Source organism: Vanellus vanellus (genome assembly GCF_965231255.1).
Source record: "Vanellus vanellus genome assembly, chromosome: 25".
Lineage (NCBI taxonomy): Eukaryota > Metazoa > Chordata > Aves > Charadriiformes > Charadriidae > Vanellus > Vanellus vanellus.
The window spans coordinates 3,438,195-3,454,525 of NC_138930.1; positions in this window are offsets into that span (position 1 = coordinate 3,438,195).

Below are 16,331 nucleotides of genomic sequence, written 5' to 3' on the forward strand. Positions count from 1 at the left end.
TTCAGCGCGCCAGTTCCCCGCGCTCCTCTCCATCTCCCTCGCCTCGCGGGGATGCGGGAGCTGGTGGCAGCCGCAACATCTGGGCACGGAGATGCTGTGGTGGGGATGAAGGCGGTGCTGGGGGTGATGGAGACGAGGGGTGGGGGATGAAGGCAGGGCTGGGGGTGATGGGGATGAAGGCAGGGCTGGGGAGGATGGAGATCTTCCCTGGGGAGGGCCGATGGGAAGCACAGGGAATACCTGCATCCTCTGGCAAAGGGTCCGTGGGCAAGCAGGTTCCCTTTGCTGCACCTCCCATTTTTCCCCTTTTGGCCCGTTTTCACCCTGCCTCGCCTATGGAGGTGGCAAAACAGGAGACGGGGCCGTGATCCTGCCCTCTCAGGGACAGATCGGCCAGTTGCAGATTCAAGCACCTGAAGCAAACCCCATGGCCCCAACCACCATCTCCCCATGACCACGACTGCCATCTCCCTGTGGCCACCACCACCATCTCTCTATGACCACAACCACCTCCCCATGGCCACAACCACCATCTCCCCATGACCACAACCACCTCCCCATGGCCACAACCACCATCTCCCCATGACCACAACCATCTCCCCATGGCCACAACCGCCTTCTCCCCATGGCCACAACCATCTCCCTGCATATAGGCAGGGCAGTTCAATGACCACAGGCGGGAGGGCAGATGCTTATCGGTGGGGCCACAGTCCCTCCACCATGCTGGGACAGCGGTACCCAGCTCAGCATCATGGCAGAAGCTCCAGGGTGGATTGATCCAGCTTCTCCCGCTCCTTCCCCCCCCTCCTACGCACCCTCCTGGAACAGGTTTTCCCAGCCGGGGGAGCCAAGCAGAGCTGCTGGCAGCCCGGGCTTGTTTCCATCGCTCCCAAAACTCACTCGGGTCCAACACCGGCTCTTGGGGGGGGGGTGGGGGGTGGGGAGTGGAGCCGGGAAATTTGGCTTTCCCGCACCCAACGCTTTCCCAAGAAAAAGAGGAATTTCGGTGCCAGACGGGATCAGCTCCAAAATCTCCGGGGATTTGGCGGTGGCAGGGAAGGGACCGACAGCACTGAGCAATTTCTAAGCAGCATTTTTAAAAAAAAAAAAAAAAAAAACAAACCAACAAAACAAAGCGAAATCCTTGCCAGAAAATGTTATTTCGATCGCTTCGGCAACCGCAAGTCGTTTCAAAGCGGTGTTTTGTGTTCAGAAGTGGACCCAAATATAAAGGAGATGGAGAAAGAAAAAAGCCTGGCCCAGCTCCAGCCCCTCGTGCGGGATGCGGCCGGGTGGGATGGGGGAGAGCCCCTGGGGTCCCACGTGGGGCTGGGACCGGTGCTGCAAGGCGGGAGTGAAGCCGCCTGGAAAGCCAAGAGGAGCCGGGATGGAACCGCGGTGAGGGATGTTGGGGTTCAGAAGCCGGCGAGGCCAGATCCAGACCCCCACATCATCCCCCCCGCTGCGGGACCACGGTGGGTGCTCTGGGGGTGCCACCACCCCTGGTGACAAGCAGTCCCCAGTGTCCCCATCCTTGGGGCAGGTGGGCTGGGGAACCATGGCCTTTCCCTTGCAGACTCAAACCCCAATCCCTTCGCTTTGCACTGCCCCAGCCCCGCACCCCAAATCCCGTGGGCAAAAGGGCGGGATCTGGTCTCCCTTCCTGAGAAACTTCAGTGGTGGTTGTGGGCTCTGGAGATGGGCTGTGAGGGGGGGGGGGGTCCTGCAGCATCCCCTGCCCGGGAGCAGCACCGGGCCAGGAGGGACCAGGAGGGATGTCATTGTGGGGCCAGGAGGAACGTGGTTGCAGGACCAGGGGGGATGTTGTCACACAGGGTCAGGAGGGATCAGGAGAGGTCAGGAGGGACCATCGCTGGCAAGCCAGGAGGACCAGGGGGGCATCATTGCTCAGGGACAGGAGAGACATTGCTTTGTGGGACCAGGAGGGACATTGCGGGAGAACCGGGAGGGATGTCACCGCAGGGCCAGGAGGGATGTGGTTGCAAGGTCAGAAGGGATGTTGTTGCATGGAGCAGGAGGGACCAGGATGGACCATCACTGGGGGGCTGGAAGGACCATGGGGACGTCACTGCTCAGGACCAGGAGGGACTTTGCTGGAGAACCAGGAGGCACATCATTGCAGGGACAGAAGGGACCAGGAGAACCTGGAGGGACCATTAGGTACAAGGCCTGAGGACCAGGAGTGGTTCTGTCACATGGGGCCGGGAGAGACGTCATCAGGGGACCAGAAAACACCAGAAGGACCATTGTCACAGAGCTGGGTGGAACCAGGAGGGACACTGTCACCAGGTGGGAGCACCTGAGGACACCGCAGCCATGGGGAAGGGGCAGCCAGGGTGGTGGGAACGGCCGTGACCGGGCGGCCGGGAGAGACGTGCTCGCCCGCACTTTGCTGCATGACGATGATTAAGTCGCTTCCCTTCGTTACGGTCCCTCGGGGAGGTGTTAAACAGCTGCTAATAAAGACGGATGTTTCAGAAGTGACGTCTCCAGAGCCTTTACATCCATTGAATTTCGGGAAAAGCCACCGAGGTGGCCGGAACCACCGGCCGGAGCAGCAGCATCGTCGCGCCGGCAGCGCCGGCAGCACCGCGGCAAACACCCCGTGCCGATGGTTGTGCCTTGGGGTGAGGTCTACAACGCAGGAGTGTGTGTGGGGGGGATGCTGGGGAAGGGTTTTGGGGGGCTCGGAGGATGCCAAGGGCTGACCGTGAGCCTGGAGATGCCCCGGGGAGGGGAAGGGCGACCCGAAAGGCTGGGGGGGGGGGGGCGGGAAAGCAACGGGAAGGGAAGGAAAAACCCGGCAGCAACTGCCCATTAAAATTCATGAAACCTGCTAAAAAGCAGAAAGCAGCGCGAGCTCTGGCGGCTGATGACAAAGGCGGCGAAGGGGGTGTTGGTGACAGCTCCCTACATCTGCAAACTTGGGGGTTAAATCCCTGTTCTCAAGCCGGGCTCCGTCGGGGGGGGAGGGGGGAGGGCAAGGTAACGAAGGGGGCTTCGTTAGCACCCACCCACTGCCGGGCAGAGGTGATGGATGGAGGTGTCACACCTTCAGCTCCGGGCACAACCCCGGGGCCACGGCCACCCCTTCCCCTCGCATGGCACCCCCGAGCCCCCTCTGCTCCCTGGACGGTGATTTGCATCTTAGAGCTCGTTTGTTTTCCCTTTCCCCATATATTTTTAGCGCCCCCCCCCACGCACGCAACCCCCCTCCCAGCTGCCTGCGAACGGGTTTAACAAGCCACAGCGCATTTCCCTCGCCGTAATTAGCAACGTTTCTGCAGGCAAATGGCAGTCGGGAGTGGAAGTGGCATTTCCTTAATTAAAACAATTAATTAGGGTGGGGTGAGAGGGGAGATAAAACATCTTCCCTATACAAATGGCTCTCGGAGCAGCCGGTCCCCCACGGTGGTGCCAGGGCTGTGGCTTCCCCAGGGTGACAACGTCACGGGGGTCCCTGCGGGTCCCTACCCCAGGGCGCTGCCCCGATCGCTGAGGTCCCCAGGGCGCCCCTCGGACCCCGATCACAGCCCCTTGACCTGCAAGGACCGGCTGCTTATCCCAAAACGTCACTGTCCCCACAGTGGCCGGGCCCCAGCCGGAGCATCCCGGCGATGCCGGCAGCGCGCCGGCCCCGGTTCCTCGCCCGGGTATAAATATCCGCGTGTTACTTAGCGACTAATTGCACAGAGCGCAACAGCGGGGGGGATGCCAGCCCCTAATGAGGATCTGGAATCACAAGCTGCTAATTACCCCTGTGCTGAACTGCTGCTTCGTTACTGCTGGGGTCTGGCTGTCCGGCCCGGCCGTACCCATCCCACTGGCATCCCTCATGGCATCTCTCGGCACCGCCGGCCCGCGACCCCTCTGCCGAGGGTTTATGGAGTGGATGGAGGCCAAATCCAACGGTCTTCCCATATGGATGCCCTCTCCGTGGGCAGGCGCTTCCCGGCACCCGCATCCCGGGATGCTCCTGCCTCCGCCACAGACCTGGTGATGTCCCTTTGGGTGAACGGCCGCAGCCGGGCTGGTGTTTAGGGACCAAAGGGTGCCCGTCCGGCAGCTCCCGGGGATGGGCTCCGTCCCCACGTGGCCTTGGCCTCGGTGAGTGCGGCGGAGGCGGCTCCACGGCCGGGACTTGTCCGTGTGTCCATCTGCAGGACCCACGGACGGGGAGGCTGCGCTGCTGTCACTACTGCTCGTGGTGGGGTGCTGGGGGCGGGGGGGGGTTGTGGGTGCAGGGGGGGTGTGTGCGCACACGGGTGCGTGCGGGGGCACGAGTGTGCACGGGGGGGTGTGCGCACACAAACGCGGTGGGGGGGTGTTTTACATCAACGTCCTTCCACAGGCTGGAGGAGCAGCCGGGCCGGGGCAACCCCCCGGTGATGCCGACCCTTCACCGGCGGCGCTTGTCCCTCTCGCTGAACTCATCCATCCCCTGGTTGGGGCCTTTTACTGAATCGCAGAACCGCCATCACTGGTTGATTCCCGCTGGCTCCCCGCAGGACGATGCTCCGGCGCTCCCCGGCACGGGCAGCCCCACTCGCGGTACCGGGTTAACCTCCGGCTGAACCGCCGTGACGCCGCGGTACCCAGTGCCTTCCCAGCGCCGGGGCTGCCTTTCCAAGATGCACAGAATTCCGGGTAGCCAACCTCATGCACGCCCCAAACCCAGGAGCATCCCTCCGAGCTCAGCATCTCCCTGGGGAAGGAGGGGAGGGGGGGGGGGACCGGAACGCTTTCCTTTCTAGGCTCTGGGCACGGCGTAGATGGCGGAAAGCAGGTCCCGGGTAAATATCTCCCGGCGGGTGCGTGCGGGGATGCTGCCTTCACAGGATTTACAGCTTCAAAGCCTCTGCCTCAAAGCCTGCAAATATCTTTTCATCATTTCATCCACGGTCTAATTACCCGGCTGGCCGCCGGCGCTGGCCGGCTCTCCCAGGTACAGCCTCCCCTTAATAGCTGGGATTTATTATTTAAATGTCGTTTTTCGGCTCCTGTTTCCCGTTCGGGCTTGGAGGGTGCCCGTGGGGTGCAGGGGGTGTGCACCCCAAAACCTGGGCACCCCGAGCCGCTGGCAGCCGGCATTCATGCTCTCAGCCGTGACGAGTTATTAATTAAAGGCAAGGTATCATTCCCTGCTTCATCTCGGGTGTAATTAGATCACGGGGATGCCGGGAAGCGGTGCTGGCTAACGCTTGCCGGAGGGGGATGAAGGGAACTGGAGACATCCCAGCCCAACCAGCGCATCCCAGTACTGCCTGTCCTGCCGCGGATACTCCCCGACCCCCTGCAAAATTCGGGGGGTTGTTTCTGCTCCGCCAAGGGACCGGCTCATGCTGGGAGGCCGGCAAGCGCCGGTGCTGGCCGGCACGCCTTGGCGCAGAGCCTCCGTGCCGGTGATTTACAGCGGGTACCAACCCTGCCGGCCCCGGGGCCGCGTGCCGTGATGGATGTGGGGAGCAGCCCCGGCCGCGGGTGCCCGTTAATTTGGATTTATGAGAAATTGCAGCTCGCGCTACCGGTGGCAGCCGGCTCGCCTCGATTTAGCCGGAGACGGCGGCGATGCCGGGGTCAGCGCTGTCTGTGCCGCTTCCCCGGCTTTTCGGAGGGGCTGCCTTTCCCCGCAGCCGGCTCCGCCGAGAGGATAATTTATGGTTTCGTATCAGCGCCGCTGATCTTGGAGCCTTTCCAGCCTCCTCTTCCCTCTCCCCGCACCGCTGTTCCTCGAAAGCCGACTTCCCAGGACGGGATCCAGCTCCTCGCCGGGCCGGCGTCATCCCCGGTGTCCCCGGCCGTGCCGCCCCTCGGGGATCTGGATCCTGCGTGTGATGAACTCATGCGTGTGCTGAGCTGTGACAGGGCTCAGCAGGTCTCTGGCAACGACTAAGCCGGTTCCTGCTCCCGTTTAAGGGTGCTCCAGCGCTCCGTCTGCGTGGGCAGTGCGGGATAGCGCCGGCCCCACAGCCTGGGACCCCTCTCCCACCCCACTCCCCCCCAGACCCCACTGGGGACATGCACCCACCCTGGAGCCCCGTGGGAGCGCGGGCACCCCAGCACTCATTTACAGAGCGTGATTTTAAGGTGCCAAATTGCTTTTCAGTGACTAAATACCGTGTGGAAGTGGGGTGTGGGGTCTGGCAGGGGTCTGGCAGCGGATCCGGCACGGGAAGGTCAGCGACATGGCCTCAATGCCACCAGCGGGCTCCAGTTTTGGGGAGATTTCGGTGGCTTTTGGTGTTCTCTTGGCAGCTGTCAGAGCTTTTTGCAGCTGGAGGTGCGGAGAGGCAGAGACAGGAGCAGGCGGCTAAAATAGGCAGAGCCCCGGGGACGCAGCGCGGCGGTGGTGCCCAGAGGCCACGGTGATGGGCAGTGGGGTGGGTGACACCGCCGGAGAGCCGGTGACGGCCACGGCACGAGCAGGGTTAAGGCGAGCGGCTGCAGGCAGAGCCCTGCCAGGGGAATTAGCCATGTCCCTCCAGTGCAGGCAATTCCCTGCCTTGTCCATCGATCCCTGCGAGGTGTTAAGAGAGGCTGGAGCATCGATCGGAGCAAAGCCCTGGGCGGCAGCAAGGCTGAAGGCTTCCCCGGGCAGGGGAATGCAGGATCCGGCCTCGGGGGCTGGAAGCCGAAGCGGGGAGCGTTCCCAGAGCGATGTACCCACAGAGGTGCCGGACCCCACCCCGGCGCAGACACCCCTCCGGGGACAAAGCACACTGGGGTTGGGGACATGCAACGGCGTGATGCTCGACCATGGGAAATGCCGACGAAAGCTCCCCGTGCCTGCCAGGCGCCCGTGGCGTGCCGGCTTGGCACTTCACCGCCGCAAACCGCTCGCTGGACCACGTCCCGGGCGCTCGCGGTGACAGACGGGGACGTTAAACAAGCCACGGGCTGATGCCCAAAGCAACCGGTCCTGCTGCTCCCATGGCACCCGGTGTGGGTTTATCCCTCCCCTCGGGACGCGGCGGGTACCGGAGCATCACCCCATCTCCGGAGCATCACCCCATCTCAAGGCGTTGGGTACCGCACCACCGGCATATAAATAACACACTGATAAAAAAAATAGGATTCCATTTTCCTGAAAAGAAAGAAAGGAAGGGCTAAAGACAAAAGAGGCCGTTTACCAGCCGGCTGCCAGCCCAGGGAAAATTGCTATCAAGGTAAAAAAATCACAGATTAAGGAAAGGGAAGAGCTGACCTTAACTCCAGTCCTTAGACAGGGAGGAAGGGCAGGATTTTCACCATTTAATTGGGGGGTTTTAACCATTTAGGGCGGCTTGTTTGCTCCACTTCAAAGCTGAGAGTGCATCATTTTTTACTAACTGGCTGTAATAATAGCATAAATAAATAATATTTTTTAAAAAGCAGCTTCTTCGACTCCGGTTGTCCTTGAATTTAGTGAATTTGGTCTTTTTTCAAGGAACAGAGCTCCATGCGTCTCCCCAGCTCCTGGGGGTTTTATCCTCTTGGAGAGGGGACATCGCAGCTTGAGGACTGGGCTGAAAGCTGGAAAATAGCTGATGGAGAGGGGGGAAAATACCCCCAAACAACAACTAAATGGTAGGATGGGTTCAGCAGCCTGCTCCGAGTTTGTGCCTTTATTTTGGGTGAAATTCTTGTGAGTTCTTTTCTCTGCTGGCTGTGGAAGGGGATTCCCACCCCCCCCCCCCATCCCCAGGTCTTGTCTCTGCAGCGGGTGTTGCCTGAGCTACCCCGGGGGGGGGCGGAAAAATGCTTTGGCTTCGGCTGTGCCGCCCGGCGAGCGCCGGCGTTAGCCACGCTTGAGGGGAAAAGCACAATCGCTGCCGGGCCGGCTCTTCCCCGGCAAAAAGCCGCTCTGCCAAAGGGCATCCGTATGGGGGGCCGGTGGCATCCACACCGACTGTCTGCCATGGGGACAGCCATGGGGAGGGGGGGGGGTATTGTTGGGTTTGGGGGGGTTCCCTTGGTCACGGTGCGTTGGGCTGCTGGGGAAACTGAGGCACGGGGTGGGAGCAAGAGGTTTCCGAGGTGGGCGACGTGGGGGAAAGGAGCAGTGGGTGCAATGGTGTTGGAGGATGGATGGGGGGGCGGGGGGGGGGGGTTCATGCTCCCTCACCCCATCATTTTTCCCAGGGAAATTTCCCCCTGCCCACCCTAAAAGCTTTCGCTCTGCTCCTCTTCCTCGGCAGGATATGGAAACCCAAAGGATTTTCTCCTCGTGGGGAGAAAGGGGAAAAGCTGGGGGGGAGCAAGGATGGGCGACAGCTCTTCCGAGGAAAAAGTGAGTGTGGCAAAGCCCCTCAGCAGGAACCCCAGGAGAAGGGGACCTCTTGCCCCACACACCCCCACCCCACCTACCCCCCCCCGGCATCATTTCATCTCTGGAGGGAGGGAGAAAAAAGGAAAGTTGGAAAAAGGAGGTTACAAAAGTCACTGGGTCTGGATGGAAACGGAGCAGGAGAGAGCTGAAGAGGGGGGTCTAAAAATAGCCCCGGTGCGGTGGGGGACTGGGGGGGACTGGGGGGTACATGGGGACGGGCTGGGGTGTGGGGACGTCTGGGAGGAAAAGGGCTGTGGGCTGGGGGGGAACAGCTGGACCGGGAGGCACTGGGCTCCAGGCAGCACATCTGGATGGGCAAACCCTGGGTGGCAACGAGGACAGCTGGTTTGGGGGCGTGGGGGCAACAGCTGGATGGATGCCCCTGGGGTGGCAGTGAGAACAGCTGGAATGGGGTCACGGAGGGCACATCTGGAGGGGAGAGCCCTGGGATCGTGGGCAGAGCAGCCGGAGGGGCCGTGCAGGGCTGGCAATGGGAACAGCTGGATTTGGCCTCGGGGAACAGCTGGACGGGAGAGCCCAGTGATGGCCATGGCCGCGGCTCGTGGAGAGAAGGGGTGGCCCTGACCGTCACCAGGCCAAGCCGGGTCCCCACGGGGCTTGGCGGGGTTCGGTTCCCTCCCGGCCACCCCTGGAGCAGCCACGGAGGGTTTTTCTCTTTCCGGATGAACCTGATGAAGTTACCACTCGTCTCCCGGCGCCGTGAGACGGCAGTGGGGTGGCAGGAACGAGGTCATTACGGCAGAAAGAAAAATACATTAGAAATGTTCAACTGCTCAGTCTAGCCTGAAATGGGTTTAAATCAGCCCCGAGTAAACAATGAGACGGGATTAATCGTGATTAGTTTTCATTAGGAAGGTGGCATCACCCTCCCCTGCTCCCCAAGGGAGCACCCTGCTTTGTCGGGGATCTGGGGATCACCCGGACGGATCCAGCCCGAGCAGATGGGTGACAACGTCCTTCCCAAGCTCGGTGGCTGCGGGGAACCGCTTTATCTCCGCCGAGGCAGAGACGAGGGGCTGGCAGCAGCCGGAGCTTCAAAGGGAACCTGTAAATCCGGCATATGCAAAAAGCCCAGCCGGCACCGCAGATAAATAGGGACGGGGTTTGTCGGCCTCGGCCAGCCCGCGGCGGCTGCGGCACGGGGCAGTGCTCAGCCTTGGGGTGGTGCTCAGCCCCAGGGCAACATTCGGCCCTGGGGAAATGCTCAGCCCCGGGGTGATGCTGGGCCCTGGGTTGGTGCTCATCCTCGGGGTGATGCTCAGCCTTGGAGTGATGCTTGGCCTTGGAGTGATGCTTGGCCTCGGGGTGATGCTTGGGCTTGGGGTGATGCTCAGTCCAGGATGATGCTCGGTTCCAGGGCAGTGCTGGGCTCCACGGTGATGCTCGACCACGGGGTGATGCTCAGCCCTGGGGTGATGCTCAGCCCTGGGGTGATGCTCAACCATGGGGTGATGTTTCACCATGGGGTGATGCTCAGCCCCGGGGTGATGCTCAGCCCTGGGGTGATGCTCAACCATGGGGTGATGTTTCACCATGGGGTGATGCTCAGCCCCGGGGTGATGCTCAGCCCTGGGGTGATGCTTGCCCTCAGGGCAACACTTGGCCTTGGGGTGATGCTCAGTCCCAGGGTGATGCTCAGCCCCGGGGCAGCACTGGGCTCCAGGATGACGCTCTGCCCCAGGGTGATGCTCGACGATGGGGTGATGCTCAGCCCTGGGGTGATGCTTGGCTTCGGGGCAACACTTGGCCTTGGGGTGACGCTCAGCCTTGGCACATAGCCCCAGTTTTTGCCGTCCCCCAGCTTCAGGCAGGACTTTCGGGGCTGGGGACGCACCGGCAGAGCTCTCAGGGGTACGTCAGGAAGGGGTGAGAACGCCGTGTCCTCCGTGGGCCCTGCAGTCTGCGACACTGCCAGCTGGTGCCGGGCACCCCAGGGTGCTGCCCCGAATGCCACCGGTGTCCCTGCAGGGTGGGGACACCCCGGTGGCCGACACGTGCCACCATCCCCTCGGAGGTTGGCAGCTGGCTGACCCGAACCGCCGGGTCTCGGCTCACCACCGCCCGCGTCCCACAACCCCTCCCTGGCAGGAGGGACGGAGAGAACCCGTGCTGCCTCCAGAACGGGGCGAATTCAGTCCTTTTTGGGGGGCTGCGGTTGCCTCCCTTCACAGCAGGAGCGGCCCATGCCCGGCTGCTCACGATGGCATCAGCCTCGCCGACAGGTAGCGATTTGTAAATATTTAAAACCCAACTCAAATTGCTGGTTTGCGGCACGGCCCCGGCTGCCGCCGCGCCGGGCGGGCGAGCGAAGGCTCGCGGGGATACGGCAGAGCCCGGCCGGGCACCGGGTGAGCCCCTTCTCCCGGGCACCCACAGCGCAGGGTGCGCCCATTACCGGCGGTGATTAATCTCTGGTGCATCAGCAGCATCTGTGCCACCGTGGGGTCCGTGTCCCCCCCCCGCCCCCGGAGCACAGCCCCCGTCATTAGCACCCAGAAAATGTTGGGTTTCAGGCTGGGAAAACACAGCAGATATGTACATTAAACATCGAATTATAAAATTAACGGATTCAAACCGAGGATGATTTGCATGTGCAAATTAACTTAATTACCGCTCTTCCTCCCCGAGCGCCACGGCGTGCTGGGGAAGGGCCGGGCACGGCCATGGCCGGTGGCAGGTGCTGGGGACCCGCTGACGTATTTTGGGGGGGGGGGGGACCGGTGCCAGCTGGGGAGGTTTGGGGGGCGATGGCGACGCTTTGAGGCGAGCGAACGCGGGGCCACACGTGTGCCCGCGCGCGCGCACACACACACACACACGCGTGCACACGCGTGCACGTATCCGTGGCCGGCGGCACAAAGGCGGCTCTGTGGCGCGGTGCGCGGCTCCCGGGCCAGGTGGGCGGCGTTGGCACGGCGCGGGGCGGCTGAAAGGCAGGCCTGTGCGCGGGCAGCGTGCCCGCCGGGGATGCCAGCGCGGCCGCGTCGCCGGCACCCAGCGCCGCAGAGCCCCCGGGGGGGGGACAGCCAGCCAGCGCCAGAGGCCTCGGCTGCAGCTGGAAGGTGCGGGGAGAGGCGGTGGCCGCGCTGCGGGGGGCGCGCGCGCCCGCACACGCGTGTGCACACACAGGTACACACGCACATGCATGTACGTGGAGGCAAGCGCACACATGTCCACATAGGCACGCGCATGCGTGCGCTTACATACGTGTGCATGAGGAGGCACGCACAGATGTGTGCACACGGAGGCAGGCGCACACGTATGCGCATAGGCACACGCGTGCACGCGCACATGTATGTATGCACAAGGATGCATGCACGCGCGTGCACATATGCACAGACGTGAGCGTATGCACACACGTGCACATGGACCCGCATGCAGATACGCACACTTATTTACACACATGTGCACACATGCACTCACAAGCACAGGCATGCACACACACACATGAACATGCACGTGCATGCAGATACACACACACATATTTACACACATGTGCACGCATGCACTCACAAGCACAGGCACGCACACACACGCGAACACACGCACATGAACGTGCACACACGTGCACACACATGCACACGAACATGCGGATACATGCACCCACACGTGCACACATGTGCACATGTGCCCATGCAAGCACTGGCACGCGCACACACATGAACACACATGCACGCACGCGTGCACGCAGCCCGCGTCACCTTGCTCCCAGCGCTGGGCCCCCCCGTGCCTCAGTTTCCCCGCTTTCCCTGGCCACGGTGCCCTCGGGGCTGGGACCCTCCCCACCTCACCCCACTTGCAGCACCCACGGGTCCCCACACTGCCCCACGCCCCCCCCCCCCATGTGAGGGGCCACGCACCCCTGCCCCACAGCGCCAGCACCCACAGGGTGTCCCCCCTCCAGGAGGGGACAGGGGATGGCAAGGGCAGATGGAACCCACCCCTCCGCAGCAGCACCCACTCCACGGGTGCAGGGTGACCCCCCCCACCCCGCTCCCCATCCCTGCGGCCAGCGAATGCCGGGAGATTTGGGCCGGGATAAGGTGGAATTAAGGGAACAACTTATTGGGAATTCTCTCCTCCTCCTCTCTGTCTCTCTCCCATTTCCAATCCGGCTTTTATTTCTTTTCCCAGTCTCCATCCCGGCATATCCCAACCCTCGGGTGCCCCCATGGCCGGAGCACCCCCCGGCCACCCCCCGGCGCTGGGTGCTGCGGGTACCCGACCGAGCGGGGAGGATGGGGTCAGCTGGAGGGAGGATGCTGTGCCATTCCCAGTTCATCCCATTAAAAGGGCTCGCTGGGCAAGGCAAAGCCTTCCCGCAGGTGCAGGCAGGCAGCGAGCAGCAGCTAATTAGGAGCGAGGCAATTAGCCGGGGTTAAGCTCGCTGCAATTCAGCGCAGGGGAGTTTTCACGGCAGGACCAGAGGTGGGTGCCCTGCCTGGGCCCGACCCCCCCGGGGAGGGGCTGCGGGTGGGGGACACCCCCGGGGCTGTGTGCAGGGGGTGTCCCCGAAGAAGCGATCCCCCCCACGGAGGGAGCACGGGGAGGAGAGAGGACCCCCAAGCTGTGGTATCTGATGCCCCCCCCCCCCAAGCCACTGTGCCCCATGCCATCACCCCCCCCCCCGGGGCTGGTGGGGCAGCCAGTGTCCCCATCCCTGGGGACCTGCTGTGCCCCGTGTCCCTTTGAGGACCAGCCCTGCACCCCCTCTTACCGGGGGGAAGGAGGGCAGGGTGCTGCCGGGGGTACATCGCCATGCGGGTGACGGTCCCCTGTCCTGGGGAGGGGACCCCATTGGGGTCCTGATACGGAGGGGGGGGTGTCCACCAGCAAGGATGGGGGCTGCTGAGAAGGCACCGCTCCCTCAAACCCCTGCCTGGGCCCCAGCAGGGCTTGGGGGGCTGGGGAGGGGGGGGGGATGTTGTTGTTGGTGGCATGAGATGCCACGGCGTGCCGTGCCGTGTCGGACACGGCAGGCGTGCCGGGACAGGCCTGGGGGCCGCGGCTCCACCCCGCGCTGCCCCGCGTGCTCAGCGTGCACCGGGCCGGTGGGGCGCACGCACATGGAAGGGGGGGGGAACACACCCCACCTCCTTCCAGGACCCCTACTCCGCGGCAGAGAACGGCCCCGCTCATCACACGTGTGGCTGCAGGATTTACGGCGAGCCAATTAGCTCCTCTGCCACTCGCTCGATTTCCGAAAGGTCAAATAAACCCCAGAGCCCGGGAATAAATCTCCATACGGAGACTGGGGATGAGAATAGCCCTTCCCGAGCTGCGGTTTTCCAGACTGCCGGCCAAAAATCCCGACCCGGGAGGATTCCTGAGACCATCACGGCCGTGGAATGTCGGGGTGCCACGGCATATTAGGGCGCCACGGGATGTCGGGGTGCTGTGGGATGTCAGCAATGTTCCGCAAGAAACATCTCGGCGACACTTGGAGGAGGCACGAGAATTGGGGAGGAATTCATTCAGAGGAGTGTTAATTGGGCTCAATTAGCCCGAGTTTGGCCAACATGGGGAACCAAGGGCCGGGGGGGTATGTGAATAGGTCAAAGGGCTCAGTGGTGTCCCCTCAGTGTCCCCCCTGGGGATGGTGACTCAGGCGCTGAGTCACGGCCGTGGTTTCCTTCCCCTGGAGACCCCCCCCTTCCGGCATGGGCAGCCCAGTGTGTCCCCCCCGGGGGTGGCTGTCCCCTTCCCGGCCCCGGGAGCCAGGAGGGACCATAGGAGAGGCAGGAAGAGGTGAATCACCGGTGGCGTGAGAAACCTCCTGCTTGCCAGGGCGGGCTGAGCACCGGGCGCAACTCGGTGCAGCGATGACACCGAGGCAGACAGGAGGCGGTGCTGCCACAGCACCAACAGCTCTGCGGGATCGGTGCTTTGCTTCTCCGGAAACCCAACCGGCTGCGATGCCGGAGGTCGGTGGCATCACCGGTGGCGCACCCTGGCACCTTGAGGGCTGAGCTGAGATTTCCCATCCGGAGGGGGGGGACGACGGGGTGGGGGGGTGGGGGGATGTTTTATTTCTGACTGCTGTGATTTGTTTTTTTTCGGGGAAAGTTCAGCTAAAACAGGCTGGGGAAGCAGATGGCTTAGCGGGGCGGGGGGGGGGGGTACGGAACGCAGAGCACCTTCACCCGCCGTGCTGGGCCCCCACCCTGTGTGTCACCCCCCAGCCCCTGCTGTGCCCCCCCCCAGAGACCCCCCCTCCCCCTGGCATCCCCTGTACCCTGGGGTGGGGGGCTGGGCCTCCCCTGTGGGGCACAGAGCAGCTCTGAGCTCTCGGCATGAGGGGAAACTGAGGCAGGGGGCTGCGGGCACCACAGCGGGAGGGGAAGGGGGGGACCCCCTTGTGCAAGGGGAAACTGAGGCACGGATGGGCTCGGCAGCAATGGGGGGGCAGTCACTTTGCGGGGGGGGGGGCGGGGAGGATGAGATACGGCGGTGTGGGACGGGGTCTCACCAGCTCTCTGTGCCAGGGATGGGGGAAACTGAGGCAGGGGAAGGGGGGGGTGTCAGTCCCAGCCCCTCCCGTGCCAGGGATGGGGGAAACTGAGGCAGGGGAAGGGGGAAGGGGGGGGTCAGCCCCAGCCCCTCCCGTGCCAGGGCAGGCAGAGGGGGGGATCCCCTTTTGCCGGGGGGTACCGAGGCAGTGGGGGACAGTTCCCCCCACCTCTCCCCTCCTCTCCGCGCCGGTGGCGGGGGGAGGGGGGGGGCGGGGGGGCCGAGGCCGGGCCGGGCCGCCTCCCCGGGGCGGGGGCAGGGCGGGCGGCGGAGAGCGGAGGGGGGGGGGGGGGAGCGCAGCCGCTCCGGGAGCGGCGGCGGCGGCGGCTCTTCCAGCGCCGCTATTACCGGAGCGGCCCCGGTATCGCCGCAGCCACCGGGCGGGCCCGGCTCCGGCTCCGGCTCCGGCTCCGGTTGCGATCTCCCCCCCCCCCCCGCCCCGCACCGCCCGCGGCCCCGCCCCGCCCGGGCTCCGGTGCCCCCGGTGCCTCCCGCCGCGGCGGCGCGGAGCGGAGCGGGGCCGGGCCGAGCCGCGCTACCGGCGGCCGCAGGTGCGCGGTGCCCTTCCCCCCCCCCCCCCAACGCTGTGTCGCCCCCACACCCCGGACACCCCCTCCTCCCCCCCGGGACGGCGGAGGTAAGAACGCGGTCGGTGCCCCCCCCACCCCCTCCCCCCCGCGGCGATGCGGTCCGGTCCACCGGGTTTATCCCCCCCCCCCCCCCCCCCTCCATCGGTTGCCCCATCCCGGGGGGCTTCGGGGGGGGGGGGATAGGAGGGAAAGGGGGTGCCCCCCCTCCCACCAGCTCTCCCCCCCCCCCTCCCGCCGCCGCCGGTTGCTGCATTGGGAAGCGGCGCTTTTGTTAGCGGCTCCGGGCGGAGCGGGCGGAACCTTGAAGGGTCACGGGCTGGAGGGGCCCCCCCGTCCCCCCCCCCCCATCCCCCCGGCACCCTCAGCACCCCCAACCCGCACCCCTCTCCCTTCTCCCCCCCCTCCCCGCACCCTGAGGTCCCCCCGCACCGCGCCCCCCCCTCCCCATCAGCACCTCCATCCTGCATCCCCACCTCCACCCCGGCACTCCTGGGGTGCCCCCCCCCCCCGCACCCCGATCCTCCCCCCCCCGGCACCCCCACCACATCCATCCCGCCCCCCCCCCAGCCCACCCCGGCACCCTGGCGAGCCTCTGTGCCCCCCCAGCCCACCCCCCGCACCCCGGAGCCCCTCCCCGCACCCTGTTCCTGCACCCCCTTCCCTCCCCCAGCACCTTTGTGCCCCCCCTCCCCCGCAGCACCATGGCGTCCCCCCCAGTGCCCTGGTCTGCCCCCCAGCACCCTGTTCCCCCCGCAGCATCCCGATCTCCCACCCCCGGCTCCCCCCAGCACCCCGATCCCGCACCCCTCTCCCCAACCCAGCACCCCGATCTTCCCCTCCCGCACCCCTGAGCCCCCCCCCAGCACCTCAATCTCGCACTC